The 17,061-nt window shown below is 33.8% G+C and overlaps 1 protein-coding gene and 1 long non-coding RNA gene across 3 annotated transcripts in view; both read left to right on the forward strand.

Moving 5' to 3' along the window:
* LOC130892635 (protein argonaute-2-like) overlaps positions 1-17,061 on the forward strand; it is a 310,219-nt gene that overhangs the window by 198,123 nt on the left and 95,035 nt on the right. The window lies entirely within an intron of this gene.
* LOC130892637 (uncharacterized) overlaps positions 1-17,061 on the forward strand; it is a 77,738-nt gene that overhangs the window by 45,544 nt on the left and 15,133 nt on the right. Inside the window, exon 2 of the long non-coding RNA XR_009059070.1 lies at positions 1-17,061. This exon is cut by the window's left edge and continues 12,960 nt beyond it; it is cut by the window's right edge and continues 15,133 nt beyond it. This is a non-coding gene — a long non-coding RNA (uncharacterized LOC130892637).

The following is a 17,061-nucleotide window of genomic DNA, read 5'->3' on the forward strand; positions in this document are numbered from 1 at the left end:
GTTGTACAAACTACTTATTACACTTAACTTTAACGCTCATCTCGTTCACTCAACCTGTGCCCTACTAGCAACGCTGGAAACACAGATTATCACACTCTCAATTATCTCCTTAGGGACTCACTTCAACTTTTCTTAGTTACCGTACCGGGTAAATACAGGGTATTCCAAAATTATCTTTATAACTTCATGAATTATAAATTCATAAAAATAAACAAGATATTTATATTCTGTCTATTGCAAGTATTACTGCAACTAAGTTTTTTTAGTATACTACTAATGCGGCGTTTTAAGTCATCAATGTCATTAACCGGTGTCCTGTAAAAAATGTCCTTCAAATAATCCCACAAGAAGAAATCGAGGGGTGTTAGGTCCGGAGACCTTGGTGGCCATGGAAGACACATGGAACGTGGCCTCATTACCGAAACACATCTTTTTCAAGAAATCTTCATGATTCTCAATACGTTATATCTGTCTACTGCAAATTCCACATGTTTTGGTCGACCTGTTGGTAACAGTGCCTGCAGCAACTGTTTATGAAGAATCCTGTAGATTTATGAAATATCCTGTGGATTGTAGCTGTAGGCATTTGGAGCTGCCTTGAAACCTGACGAATTGAAGTTTTCGGATTGTGCTGGAATGTTTGCCGTATTGGTTCCACGTTTTCTGGACTTGCGCTTGGTCGTCCGGCACGGATGGAGGGTCTGGATGGTGAGTTTCTTTGGAATTTTTTCCTGAAGTTCCGTTGATCCTGTGTATCTGATTTCGCCTCTATGAACCATGAGCTTTCTGTTGTGGTGTCCACATCTTTACTATAACTGTTCAGCCTATTAAAAAAAAACTTGTATATATTCGAAGTTGTGAATTTTTGAAGTTGTGAAGATAATTTTGGAACACCCTGTATATAATATATAAAGCTACACGAGTAGTTATGTTGTCGAAGTTTCCAATATTTTCATCTCGTTTCTTTAAGGTATTTCGTTAAAGATAATTTGTGAATAAAGTAACTTGTCAATTTTATATACTGACTGACAAAAAATTAAACACCTATGAACGTTTCTAAGATATCAGAATTGTATATCATTTGATAATTTCACGAATAAAAAATTTTGTGACAGCTACTACTTTTGCTAATACTGATTAAATCGATAACTTTTTTGTTAATCAATTTGAAAGTGATTCTCAATCAAAAGATGATATTTAAATCTTTCATAATAACAAAGATTGTCCATCTGTTAATTCTTTATTAGTTTTAGACATAATTAGAAACATTTAAACAAGGTATTTGGCATTGAAGGTCTTAATATACAACTCATTACTCTGTTTTCTTATATTCCTATAATTTTAAATATTTTACAATAACAATGTTTTTAATTGTTTATATTTTTAGTGCACCTTCCACAAAAGGTTCCAACTGGTACGATACCCTCACCTAAGCCTAATACTTTTCGCATCCACCCCTTTACATCTTTATTTATAAATTTATTTTCGAGTCTGTCTCTCAAGTGCGGTCCAACTAACTGACGTGTAAACTTTCCTATAAAGTTGAACCTTGGTTCCAATTTGCTCTCAGTAAAACATTTATGTACAATAAAAGCATTGATAATCGCCATATAACACTGGATACAGAAAGGGGACATCTTTGGTCTCTGCGCTGGGTTGGAATACATACTGCACTTGAAATCCAGGGCAGCAACTCCTCCTTTTGTTTCGTTGTAAAATACATTTATTTCCGACTTTCCTGTTTCACATTTTTTTTTTTTAGTTTTACCTTTTACTTTCCAGAGAGAAAAACCATATGAAACATCAATCAGTGGTCTTCCTTTTGTTTGGGTGAATTCGGGGGGCAACTTGCACTTATTTTTTCATTGTACCCACGTATGTTATTCCCCTTTTCCTTAGCTCAACTACTGCCTGTATCAAACTGAACCAATTGTCTGCTGTTAGATTTCTGTTCCTTCCCAGAATTGGTTTTGAGACAGACAGCAGAACATGAGTAGGTATCAAAAGTTTTTTCTCGCTATCAGCTAAATCTTTGCCATCCGACCCTTTATGTCGTTTATTGGACATGTAAACCCGAAATTTAACACGTCTTCGAAACGGAAGCAATGTTTCATCGATGGTACATCGATCGCTAATGTTATAAACAACTTGACTGTTTGTTATAAATTTATGCAATATTTCAGAAATAGCTGCGACAGGATCAGACTGTTTCTTGCTGGTCTAGTGGTGAGATCGTCGGAGCGCAACGCTTTTTTTTATTACCATAAACATTTTGTATGACATGGCAGTTCTAAATATAGCCCTTTGTGACCAGTGTCATATAAAGATTTTGTACCTTCTTTATTCGATTTCATCAAAACCCCAAGAACTGTAAGCAGTTCATTTTCCGATATATCATAATAATTTCTAATATTTGCTGCACCAATTTTGTTTCTTATTGTTGAAGATGTAGATTTGTAAGCTCATCTTCCATCATGTCTGAATCGAATAAAGAGACACCAAATATCGATGGAGAATTTCCCAACTTTCTCGATGCATATTGGGTAACCTCTGGTAGCTTACATTTCAAAATATTAAAAAATGGTGGCCTTCCCACTCTCCTAGGTTCTTTAGAAATTCATTTCATTCTATTCTTGGAGTTCTATATTTTCTCTGGGGGACCACATGCTGGAGGAACCACTTGAGGTTGAGTGGAATCAGATTCGCTAGAATCGCTAGAGTCACTCGCGTCTTTTAACTCACTAAGATTTGGTAAGAAATCTGAGTCATCTTCAGACTCCGAAAATGAATGGATTAGATGATCATGAGAAAAACTGGATCAGTTTGAGTACTCGTACCTGGACGTGAGGAATCTCGTAGTGTAACCTCAGCAGGTTCACGTGTTAACTGAGCTTCTCCACTGTCGCAAGAGTAGTGATCCTCTTCATTCTGATTTTCCTGTGCGAACAATCTTCGTATATCGAAAGTAAATTTTGGGTCCGTAACCCGAAATATTTGCTTGTCCATCTGCACAGAAAAAAGTTACTTGTTGATAAATATTGACCTGATTCTACAAAGGTAATACTATTCTATTAACCCTATATTATATTATTTTGAAGTTTCAAATTTAGTTTAATGGTAGAAAACTTAATAACAAGGGATGTGAAAAGGTAGACATACTACAAAAAAAGTATAGCATCTGTGACACGTGGGTCTGACAAACCCGGTAATTTAAAAAAAAAATGCCTTACCTGTAAAATTAGTAATGGCTGAAGTCTCAATACTCTCCGTGGCTGTCACTAGCATACTAGATTCAATTTACTTGGCAGCTAGAAGTGTACAGATGACACAAACAACAAACTTTCCCGTATGGGTCTTACTGACCCACGTGTCGCGTTACGGGTTAAATCACATAATATAAATAGTAATTCTTCATTTTATTAAATTAAGTTATCCGGCTATTGCCAACAGGTTAAGTTAGATGATGTTATGTTTAATAATTTGACGATAAAAGAAATTGTCCCTCAAGGGAACATTTTAGTGTGAAGCATGGGTCAATCGACCTAACACAAACCTTCCATACATCTTCCTATAAACATTGATATTTTGTGAATGAATGATTTATTATTATCACTATATTGTGGTATGTCATGACTAAAACTACAGGGTCGGCAATAAATTTTGCACTTTCGAAATTGCCATGAAAAAAGAGAACTTATTGCATTGGAACAATGCTCATTTAAAATGAAGAACATAGAATTCAAAATTATTACTTAAAGTGGCTATTATCTGTTTTTAGTTATTCGTGTAGACTAGACTTTCAAGAAAACTCTGATATTAGTCTGGACTGCTTAGAGGTTATATCTACTCTCCTGGAGATCAATTTGCTTAGAACAATTTATGCCACCACAGGTATACTCTTTTTGGATTTATGACAAGTTGGACCAACTTCGTGCATCAATGCTGTCTCTTTGTAACTTCTCAAAATAATGTCACTGTGGTTAAATGAATATACTATAAAGAAATGATAAAACACGCTTTTAAAGCACATCAAACTAAAAAATGTAGTTGTAAGGATGTCGGAGTGCTTAATTTCCAACACGGAGGTTCCAATCCTTTGTCGAACGAATTTTTTCTAAAAAGAGCTACTTGCTCTTAGTCAAAAGGAGAGTTACAAACAAACAAACAAACATTTAGATGAAACTAATAGAAGTTACCAAAATGTTAGAACATCGTATCGATGAAGATTTTTCGTGAAATCAAATCCCATATCAAGTTTTTCACTAGAGATGAAGTTTTAAGTACAACTCCTACATCTATACGATCTATTTTCAAGAAGCGAGAAAATGTATGGCACAGCTTGTAGTTCATACCCAATTTTCAAGTAATTTCCTGGAATAGTAGCCGTTCAATAGATTCTGTACATCACCAAGGAGCCCCAATTAAAGTTAACGAAAATATCATTACTGGATATGAAATTGTAGTTATAATTCTACCCATTACATATCAATTACCCTGTATGAAATTACTTGAGAGGTTCAACAAGTCCTAGAGATGAAACACATGATATACTATCTAAACTTTGTGTGGTAACATATCCCAGAGGATGAAATTGTTTGATGATCAAGATTCTGTGCAATGCGAGAGAATCCCAATATCAAATACATATGAATACGTTGGTTATATAAAAACCAGTGCTGGCCAAACAAAATGTCGATAGATGTTGATCTAAAGAATACAGATTTTTTTATAAAATTCCGCTTCATCAATTGAGGTGGTTAATTGAAAAAATATTTCTAATGATGCGGTCGTAATAATTTATGTAATGTGAATCAGCTTTTCAAGGATTATTTACCAATGAATTTCTTTGATATAAATTTAACACATATGAGGCATTTTTGTATTGAATACTTTTCGAAATATGTATCCCGTATCAAAAAGAGTTATTCAATATGTTGAGAGTTGTAAATAATAAGATGGGATGAAACTTCACATTTTGCGGCTACTCCATTGATAATTGGGGAATGAAATTTCAATTGAAACTTCTCCTTAGTCTTATGAAATATATAGTATTTAATGTCATGAAAAAAATTATATTCTGTGTTTTGTTCAAACTTCACTCTATCGATAATGTCAACTATTATCCAAATTTCGTTTCAATCACTAGTGCTTCACACGAGCTCAAAACCTTCATCTTCTCGACTCAATTTCGTAATCTCAGTATAGACGGTGACAGCTAAGAATCTCTTTTTTCACCTCATAATAACTTATTTCACAGTGTGCTTTCTAGAGGAACGGAATTGAACATTTTCATAAACGTTCAATTTCTTCCTTTACGAAATAGGAAATCTCGTAACCGTGCCTGTTGCATTATTTTCTATATATTCGACTTTTGATAGTTAGTGGAGCATCTACGATAGCTGCTTAAAGTTTTTGCTCTTTATTTCTATAATGTAGAGTCCACAATTTGTGACAACTTTTTTTCCTCTTTATTTAACAAAAACAATGAGAAATATTAATTGAGTATGTGGTTTTCTTTCTATATCTATATGTTTTAAGTGCTATAATGTAGGAGAGAGAGAGAGACAGAGAGAAATGCCTTATGGTCTAAAAATTTGTAGACGAAAGCTTGTGAAAACTAAAAAATATAAACATAAAAATAATTAAATAAAGATACAAATACAAAAGGATTATGCCCTCAAATTATTGCGAAATGCGGGAAAAGATGATATCGATTTTATTTCAATTAGCAAGTGATTGTGCATTTTTTTGCATTGTAAAATATTGAGCCCTTAACTAATTCTGAACGGAAAATTGGAAAAGCGTGATTACGAATTAGGCAAACAGATCCAAAGATTAATAAGGAAGAAAGAGTCAGAATTTTTAATCTTTTTAAAGAAGTCCTTGCAGTAAGCCCTGCGGGTAGACTCCAAAATATTTTTAATGTTTATTTTTGATGTCATTAATTGTACTGCGAAGCTCTGCTAAAACTACGAGAATAAAGAAGAAACTGTGTAAATTAGAATTAGTATCAGGTAGATATGAAAGCGAATCATGAGAAGGAGTTATAGAATTTGATAAATTTTAGGCTAAATTCACAATGAAAGATTATAGCGACATTCAACAAGCTGTATAACGTTTAGAGGGAAAAACGGCAAAAGAATCTGCTCCAACACTGAATGGAATTTTCATAATTTTGTTTTTGTTTAGAATATCTTCTCTAAACAAATTCGTTTATGCTCATATAAGTTATTACCAAAAATATATTAAAACGTTTGAGAAGAAACGAAATTAAACAAGCCAAATTATATAAAACGTAATATAGACCAATCACAGATATCACTATTCCACCAATAAGTGATTTGCAATTCTATAGCTTCTCAGAAAATGATTTTTTGGTTAGCAGAAGTATAATATCTTGCAAACAGTTAAAAATGTTAAAAATGGCTCTAAACTATAATCATCTGATGAAAAAAGAGTTTTACCAGAATTCCGATGATGGATGCAGCGAAAGCACAAATAAAAAGGTACACAGAGAAAAATAACAGCTCTTAATTTACCATGGAAGATTTGGGAGATAAATCAAATCTCAGTATGTTTATTAGATGTCGATAATACACAAACTGACATAATACTTGAAGAATTGATAAATTAATTTCAAAATCTTCATATTTACCACGAAAATAATAATAAAAAATGAGAAAAATAATACGAAAACGATTTTTTGTTATGGAAAGAAATATAAGTTTATCTTGCAAGACGAATACTATTATTTCTATCATCTCTGCAAACTACTTTGGCTGAGGTAGACGTGATTTAGGACAGTAGAATTATCAAAAGGTCTCTATTCGCCTCGTTACCTCTTATAATGCTGTTAGGGCTCCTTAAAAAATTATGTAATTATAATATGTAGATATCTTCAAACATATGAAAGCACTAGCAATAACAAATTTGTAATGATTTGGCTGGAATGTAAAATTTCCTTTCTTGTAGTAGGTGTACCGAAATTTTTGGTTACGTACCTAGTTATACTTCTTTATGAAGGGCATGAATTGTTTTGACAAAAATATTATGCCCACCACCAAGCGAAGCTTACCCTCCCCCTTAATATCGAAAATAACGTTCTTAATATGTCAAATACGAAAAATATACAAGATTCCAAAAATTAAATCACGTATATAGGATTATAGAGGTTACCCCAACTTTACAAGATTATCCTCGAAATTTTGAGAATTCGAATTAGAAGAATTACGAAAACTTCTTGGGACCACACGATGTCAGAAAATATCATCACAAATGACGATAAATTTTGAGGTTATAATATTTTTCTCACCTCGGTAGCTATATAAAACATACTCGTATACCTAAAAACACTACTACGAGCCTTCCAGTGCCATTCGGAGCAGCCGCTGGGAGTTGGGTGGGGGGTGTGTTTAAAGTACTTCCAGTCAATTCCAATTATAAGTACTCAAAATCCGGAAGATCTTCCGAAAATTACATCTCCAGGTTCAATATTTAGCGATTCCTGGCACCCTCACAAAGTGGGGGGAATTCAATATTACCATATACGAATGTCAAGGCGCTTCGGAATTTTTTCCCATGAACTTTCCCCCATGAATCCCCCAAACTTTATCCATGTGATTATGGATATTTTTTTGTCTTCAAAACGTACTTTCCGTTTTTCTGCTATGGTGTAACGTAAAAAAGTTACACACCCCCAATTGAGGTTCTCCGAAAATTCCGACTTTCGGCCCCATCTAGACTCCCCAAAAAGTGGGCCGATTGCAAGAGCTCGGATATTTTCAGGTATCTTAAGCTGGCTTATTGATTTCTCAAAATGCGGAAAAAAAATTTGTGGAATTTACTTTTCAATTTTTTACTTTTTCAGTAAAAAATATCTTTTTATTTGAATATATTAATACAATTCATTCGGAAAATATCTCCAGCTATCCTCTACATACGCCATTGGAGTAAATGATCCAACACTATTTCTCCTTTATTCAAATATATATCCTTGGACCAGCAGCTAGCACATATACACACACCGATTTCCATACTGACTGATGTTATTTACCCCTTCCATACTCTGTTCCCGTGTAAGGTACACTCCGAATATATTTCAGACGTTTGTACAAGACATGTACACTCGAAAGTAAAACTAATGGAACGTCTTATTGAACAAGGAAAATTAATTTTCTAATGAAACTTATTTCTATTAGTACAACAATATTTTTTGTAATCCTGGAAATATTTCATCAACATTTATAATTCATAAGAGGTTTTTCAAGATTCTTGGGTGCTGAATACGGGACAATCTACCTTCCTCTCCCAAAAAGTAAGAGCGGGATAAGAAATAAAGAAACATAAGGTTAAAAAAATAACCTTGTGTATTATCTGGAGCTTAGTATTGATATAATTAATATTTCTTCTGGGATCTCCACTTTGTGAATGTTGAGAACATGGCTACGGCTTTCATGAGCAATAGAAAAATCTTTATTGCAATATTTGCATGGGGCATTGCAAACACTACCTTACATGGTTGAAGCTACTCACACGCAAAACTCTTTCTTTGGCATATCTTCAGTGCTACAACTTTTCCTTTTTTTTCATAATTCATTGTATGTATGAAGAATATAGCAGCAGTATCGATAGCCTAAATTCAAATTATAAAAGAAAAAACTTTCTAAAACACACTCCACATCTACTCAAACAGTATATAAATTAACAACATCACTCGGTTAGAGCATAAGTCGACTGCTGTGAACTGTACTGGGTAACGATTGGTCAAATGGATGACATGACGTGCTGTGGTGGTGACGCCAATATTAATGTTCTTTGTTGCGGGATAATACAATTACTAAAACATTTTATGTAACTTTTCATTTAATTTTCCCAATTTTTTCACTAATGAAAGTAAAATACGGGACAAACAGCTCCCGTTTCACTTTGTTGTGGAACGCGTGACAAGTTAGGATTGGTCGTTGAAATCCGGGACTTCCTGGAAGAGTAACATCGCCCAATTTTCCAAACTATTTGGCAAGAAACTGTTGGAGAATGCATTCTACATGGGTAATATTCAATTAACTGTGCTTTTCTCAGTGTTTCTATTGAGACATTTGGCATACTTCATTTTTCTCTTAGGACGCATTTACATGAAGCCAGTAGATGGTCCAGTTGACTGGTGCCAACTCACTGGTGCCAGTAGCAGGCCTCGTACGAACTCCACTGACGTCCAGTGAAAAAAAGTCACTTCAGTCGACTGCCTCATGAGTAGCTTTCAGGTCAGCCCAGTTTCCCTCACCACCGAAAATTCAAGCTAGCGTGACTCGTGGAATCGTGTGAATCACAGGAAGCGTTACAGTCCAGTTGGACCTCCAGTTCCAGACAGTACACGTGCCTTTTGTTACGTTTTGTGTTTCGCGATTCAAATTTTGAGATGCCAACGAAGAAATTGAGCGATGATTTAAATGTTTTTTGTTGGAGCCCACAGAGAAAAAGAATGTTTGTTGAACCAGTTATACAAAAACTAACTCGGCACTCTAGAAACTTTCAGATGAAATGGAGTTGGAGGATTTTGGCTGAAGTCAAAGCAAAAAAGTCAAAGCAAAAATAGAATCTCTTCGAAAGTACCTACAACCCAGAACTGGACAAGCAGAAAAAAAGAGAAATCAGGCCCTGGATCGGAAGATGTTTATGTTCCTATATTGGAGTGTTTCAAGTTAAGGAAGGAATTGCTTTCACTGAAATGAATAACTACTTGTAACAATTATTACTTCAATTGATAATAAAATATTTGGATATATTTCTTTATACTAAGCTTCATACTAGATACTTCTTGCAAATCTTTCACATTCCATATTTAGTAGAAACGGTGGAGCTCTTTCATCACGTGACTCAATCTACGATATATCGAACACGTATTATCTACATACTACAATGGAAATATAATAACATAAGATCGATTGTCTTCTTCACAAGATGAACTACAAGACATACTTGTTGTTTTCCTTGAATTAACAGTATTAATCGTAAAAAGCGACATCGACATAACGTGACCGGACTAAAAGTTAAATTTCAGCTTTGTTTCCTGTGTTGTTTTTAGTGATTTTTTCGTTTGAGCCTGTATTTATTGTGAAATAGTTATTTTCCTAACAAGTGCGGAAAGTGATACTTTCCCGCACGCGACTGCAGTTGTCCCGAACGACGCGGAGCGGAGTTCGGGTAAGCGGTCAAGTGCGGGAAAGACACTTTACGCATGTGTTAGGAACATTATTTTTTCTACGACCGTATATACAAAAAAGTATACCAACCCATTTTTGAAAAATTATTTTATTCCAACAAACATAACAATATAAAAAACTGTAACTAAAAACTACTAATTATTATAAATATTAATATGGAAAACACAATTTGTTGTATTCTGTAGACTAGTAAGAATTGCCGGTCCAGTGGAATAATTTGGTTTCAACTGGAAGGTAGATGACGTCGATGAGGATTGCATCGGTTGCAGGTCGCATAAAGATGACGATGGCGGTGACGGCAACAGTTTTAAGTCATTTGGCAGGTAACAGCTCGGAATTAGTTTCATTTGCAGCTTTCAAAATGGCCTCGGGAAGTTCTTCTTCGGATGAATCCATTAATATTATTGTATCGGATTCGGTTCAATGTGGTTTGATTAAGAAGAAGATTGTACTTATTCGGTCACTTCCAAGACGTTTTGAACAACTTTCACGTTTTAGTAACAATTACATGGTTAAATAAAAAATATCTGTATTATTTTATATTTTTAAAAAATTAAAACTGCTACAAAAAGCTAGAAAAGGTTTAAATTTTATTTGATGGACTATTTCGTGATTATTTATTTGCTTGTAGTAACAATAGTTATAATCTCAGAAGTAAAAAACTATCTAATAAGGTCAAAATTTGCATAATTTTACTTTCCCAAAAAACTAAAATGCGTACGGGAAAGTGGGTTAAAACGCACGGTCGTAGAAAAATTAGTTATTTTAAGAACTAACTAGATTTTTATTCAATTTTACTCTTACTTATAGTGTGGTATTTAAAATTCTAATCTATTGTATTTAAACCCCAGCCGACAAGTTTGATTTGATTCTAAAACGTAAATAGACGAGTAAAATGTACCTGCCTGTGATTCAGGGTACCAGGCATGTACTGTACCCTTTTTGTACACCATTCGTCCATTAGAACTTCGGTAGTCTTTTATCTCATGCAAATAATCTTGTCGCCATCGAACTACCCTTGACGATTCGTTTATTGCCATCCGTTTATTCAGTTTTTTGTATTTAAAACAATATGTTGACAAAACTTGACACAATGTTTCTAACCTAGTGTAATTGTATTCTGGATAATTTGCTACCTTTTGCTGTATTACTTCTAATGCCGCAACCGTTTTCTCCTTATATAAACTACTAAATTTCCCAACGTATAAAATCTTGAGTAGCTTTGTCAACTGCTTACAGTTATTTTTTAAATTCATACATGTCTTTATTCTCACTACACTGGGCAATTCCATTGTCTTTATAACTATCTGAATGGTACTCAAAAATATAACTTTTTAAATGCTGCTCTAGAAGTGTATGCAAAACGAGTCATCTCTGGATTTGATAAATCTCAAGACTATCAGAGAGCTTGGCAAAAACTTTGTGAGAAGTTTGATAAGAAAAATTCCCAATCGATATCCATATTAAAGCACTTTTCAATATTAATCCTATAATTAAATTCATGAAATTCAGAAATTAAGTAGATGACATTTCAAAACATATCACAGCACTTAAGGAATGGAGCTTTTCAAAGAAGCCCTTTGAAATTTGACTATTATTCATCATTTACAATAAACTTGCTAAAATTACTCAAAATAAATGGGAAAACCTCATTCTCAAAGTAAAAAACACACTAATTAAAATCAATCAAATGTTCAAGTCCACAAATCGCCAAAAATACACGGCCACAGTCAGTATACATTTAATGACTTTTTGGAATTAAGCATCAATGACAGATAGGACAAGGTAAAAGAACTACGTTAGTTAGTTATTAGTACGTTAGTTATGTTGAAACTAAGAATAGAGCATTTGAAAAAACGTGCATTTTAGGTTTCTGTGAGGAATGCAGACGAAATCACAATACGTTATCACATAATTTTAATTACAAACATAAAACAAGTTAATCAATGCAATTCTAAACTAGTCAAACAGTCATGCAGTGACTAACAATTCTTCTATCTCTCAAGAATCTTCAAATATTCTGTTACAAACAATGTCAATGTATAATCAACAAAATAATTACAATTCATCCATTCTTCTCTCAACTGCAACTTTCAAAGTAAAAGATGATCAGGTCAATTTAGTACTTTTCGATATCGATTCAGTACATTCGTCCGAAGACGAAGATGTAGTACCACCGTTTCCAGATTACATTTATTGCACTGTCTTGCACTGAACTGGCTGAACTGACTCTATACCTAGTGCTAGAAAGAGCGCTTCAGTGTACATTTCTTGAACTAGTTCTGACAGTGCAGTTACCAAGAAAAAACCTCTGAAAACATTAAGGTACGCAAAACCTTTGACTGGTAAAACACACAACCAATTATCGTGAAAAATCTCGAAGAAGTTATGAGTGTGGTCTCTTTTCTTTATATTATTCTAAGTACGACTAAAAGTTGTGAGTTCTGAGACTGAAAAATAATCGTGACATAATAACATATTATTGAATTTGAATAGAGGCTGATGTAAAGAGGTTTTCTAAATTGTCACATTATTCAACGTTGTAAAAACATCGATAATTACTTAATCCTAATTTTAAATTTGCGTGTGCTTGTTTATTTAGCATATCATTATATACAGCATAAATCAGTTTCTATTTTGAAAAGACAGTGAATAAATCTCGCAAGATGCTTTGAGGCATAATTTACATAGAATCGATGATATAAACATGAGGGATAGAATTCTATTGAAACAAACACCTCCGTCATCAAGGGAAATAAATCGTTCGGGGACCGGATCTGGCTACTTCACCCTTTAAGGTCATTTTGTGACATTAGCTCGGCAAAGAGAAACTAAGAAGATGTGGGGTTGGCAAGGGTGTGCATTTAAGACGTCGGTCTTGACTTGACTTGGCCGACATACACTAGCTTCGAATGAACGAGCCATCCTTAGTCTGCAGTAGTCCGATAATTAATCATACATTGTAATTAGTTCCTATGGGGGCTCAGTGCCAGGCCAGAACGGCGTGACCTCCAGATACGAGGCCATTGTATAGTTCCGACTCTTTCCTTCTCTTGTCTCTTGTCTCCTGTCCGCAGATACACAAAATGTCTTTGTATCGTATATTCTCTAACGTGTCATTCGACGGGGGCAGAGGAGTCAATATATGGATACTTCGTCGATAATTTTCAGCTAAAATATGAAGTTATTCGTTGTTGTTTTGATCAAAGAGGAACGTGCATAAACTGAATAACAAAAAGTTTTAAAAACTATAGTTTCTAAGATGGTTGTTCCTCAGCGGCATTAACGGTATTCTTTATTTCTTCAACTTATCTCGTGTCCCAATTATTTCAGTCTTCATACTTCACTATAAATACGAGATGTTCTGAAAGATCTTTCTTATTTACTCATCAAATATCACGCGAAGTAGTGAAAATGAGAATTTACACATAATGCAAGTTGAGGAAGCAAATCAGTTACAATGAAGTTATTTGTCGGTTGAAAACGTGTTGGTGGGTTTAACAAAAACAAGCTTCCTTCGTTGTCTATATCGACCCCATTATCACCTTCTTTTGGCTCCATCTTCGGTTGATGAGACATGGGTTGCGAAGGTTCTAACATGAATCCTGAAAGAATACACTCTGTTCTTGCAGATACTTACTTAACACTATCAAAACTTGCTGTAGTACTTTATTCAAAGGCAAGTCGCACTTTTGTCTATATGACTTTATATGGATAAGTTGAACTGTCGGTACTGGTTTTCGAGAAAGGCCACTGCATTACTTCAAAGTGATAATACAGGCTGCAATGAGCACCAGTATTTAGAGTTCTTGCTCTTTAAAACAGGGATATTTTGAAATTTTTTCATATTAGAGCTCGATAATTCTGCTGTATTCAACTTCATATTATATACCAAAACTGTTACTTTTGCAATAATATTTTATTATTATATTATATAACATTTTATTGTTTTATCGCCGACGAATACAGCAATTAGGTACAAAATATTGAGCAAAAGAATTGGCTTTTCAATTAGTTCTGTCCTTTTATAAGTGATGGATCTGCTAGTTTCGCCTTTGTAGTTTTCTATGTCTTCATCAACTTCCCTGAAGTTTCATATTTATCAATAAACTCATTCTTTTATTTTCATATTATTACTGTTCATTTGAAAAGCAGTGATAAAATCATTAGTTTTTGGAAAGTGTGCAGCTAAACCAAATTTTGAAATTATTGTTGGAAGTATACGAAGACTCTTCTTCTGCAATTCGAAAGGTAGAAAAATTAGCTAGTGCATTAAAAAGTGGTCATAAAATCCATGAAAAGTGAATCTATGAGGGAAAACAAGATAGGATAATGCAAATCGTAGATTAACTGTGAGAAAATATTGGAAAGTACATGTAAAAAATAAACAAAGACATACTGGTATTGATCGCAAATCAAGATACATGTCAAAACTGTCCACTTAACTCGTGGTATGTTTTACTATTCAGTTTTTTCATAGTAGCTTCACAACAACTTGCTCTTCCCTGTTCTCGTTTGGTACAAAGTGGTACAAGTTTTTTTTTTGGTCATAATATATATTAGATAACAATATAAGTATCGTAATTATGGTCTCAGATTCTTCTATCATGTAATAATTCTAGTTGACCATAGAACCAAATTAGGAATAAACTTGAAAGTTGTTGTTTATATTTTCATTCACCATTGTAAATTTCAAATGACCCAACATCACAATATAACATGTGATATTGTTATTAGTTTGTAGATGAACTGGCATATTTATTAGAATTTTGTGTTCCCTTTTTCTTTTTTCCTGCCAGAGATCTTCGTCTTCTATTTCATAAGATCCCTAGTGTAATATTCTAGAGTTACGTTGGGTCTCATACATTCAGAGAATGTGAATGAATTTGTCGTTCAATACTCAACAAAATCTGCGCACTGTATTATCTGTTAATTCTAGCGTCTTCAGATGCCCACTGAGGTGACAGTGCTCCGGAGTCCGGTTGGTATTGCTAAGGCTGATGAATTCATCAAATCTTCTCTGGTTATAATTTTCTAGGAGATTATTTGCATGTCTTAGCTCCTGTGGGTTGTCCTAATAATTGGTTTTACCCCTATCTACCTTCTTCTCCAATGCTTTTTCCATTGTTCTGTAGCTGATAATTCGGAAGGATTTTTTCTCATGTTTGTTCTCTCAGTGATAAGCTTATTATTCACTTAGGAATAAACTATATTGGGCATGTGTGAATCATGATTCTTCTTGTGAAGTTAGGGGGCTTTGGGCTTAGTTTATGCCGGATGTAATCTGTTTATTTCAATAATTTATGCTGTCAGTTTTTTTAGAAAAAGTATAAGTATAATTTCTGACTATATTGTTTTTGTAGACAATTCAATATTCTTGAAACTTCTTATATCTGGCGAGTGAAATGTTCGATAATAGTAAATCGCCATCAACATCGTATTATGAAATAACTTCTTCTACTACAAGCGTTGTACTACATCCATATTAGTGGAAATCATCTTCGATGTCACTTTCTGGTTTCGATCCAAGTATAGATCGTCTCTTTGAAATTGAACGTCATTCCTAACGATTCCTGTGATATTTTCCGTATTTGTAAGCAAATAATGCATATAAGAGATGATATTTGTGTAACATAAAATAATTTTCAACAAAAATCAATTTATATTAGTCACCTATAAGTGTTTGCTGATTCACTCAAAAATTAATTTGTTTATGATTTTTTTAATAATTACATTCAGTTGAGATACCTCGAAAATGGTGATATTCTCGTAGGTGAATATAAAATTGTTTCTAGTTTCGTAATATTTTGTGGTATCCCGTTTGATTTGCTAATGTTCGCATATGATCCGATGCTGCTAACGCCTTTTGTGTTTCGTCGAAGACCGCAAAGCAAGGCTCTCTGTCTCGTTGCTTTCTTGGGAGGATACGTACGAGATTTCAGGGATAATGTAAAGTCCTATAATGTATTCCGGATCTTGGTCACTCAGCTGTACATGACATAATGTATTCCAATTATACGACGAACAATGTTTATCACGGCAGATCCCTCTTTGATAGTGTTGAAGTTAGGTAGTTACTCTTCTTAGTAGGGACATTGCATATTCACGATATCTCTCGATGAAGGTTTGCTTCTGACATTTGTCATTCTATCGTACGGGAAATTTTGATAATTCATGTCCATTTATAGACTCCATTAAGTGATTTATTACTCTAACTAAAATATTTCAGATGATTTTAGAAATAAACTATGATATAATATTAGTATAGTATAGAGAATATTACATAAAAAATAATCAGTATTCCTTAAGGATTTCTTAAAACACAAGGTATAAGATGATCTATTTGAAATAACAGAGTTTTTTTTTTCCGGAAAAAGGAAAAATCTGACAAAAATGTAAATACCATCATAATACCGGTCGTATCACAAGACTCTTGCTCACGAAAATTTATAAAAATCGTACAAGTCGTTTAAGAGATAATTGAGGCGTTCCATACATAGAACTCACTCTGTATATTGAGGATACCGGATGTTTCAAATTCACATATCACTGAATTCTAGAAAGATCAAAGTAATAGTTGTGGCAAAGCTGTAGATTAGAGGAAAATATTCAAATTTATTTCTTGTTTTTAAGATATAACTACCTCGAAATTGGAGCACTCGGTATATAGAAAAGATCAAAAGAAAATATATTCAAGGACGATCCATATTTTTCCAAATGTTCATTTGCAGTAGAAAATACGGTTAATTTGTGAATAAATATTGTATAACGCATTCAAAATGGATATTTCACACTCCGGTGCCCCAAACGAGTTATAATGAGCTTCATTTAATAATTGAAC

Source organism: Diorhabda carinulata, chromosome 4, assembly GCF_026250575.1.
Source record: "Diorhabda carinulata isolate Delta chromosome 4, icDioCari1.1, whole genome shotgun sequence".
Lineage (NCBI taxonomy): Eukaryota > Metazoa > Arthropoda > Insecta > Coleoptera > Chrysomelidae > Diorhabda > Diorhabda carinulata.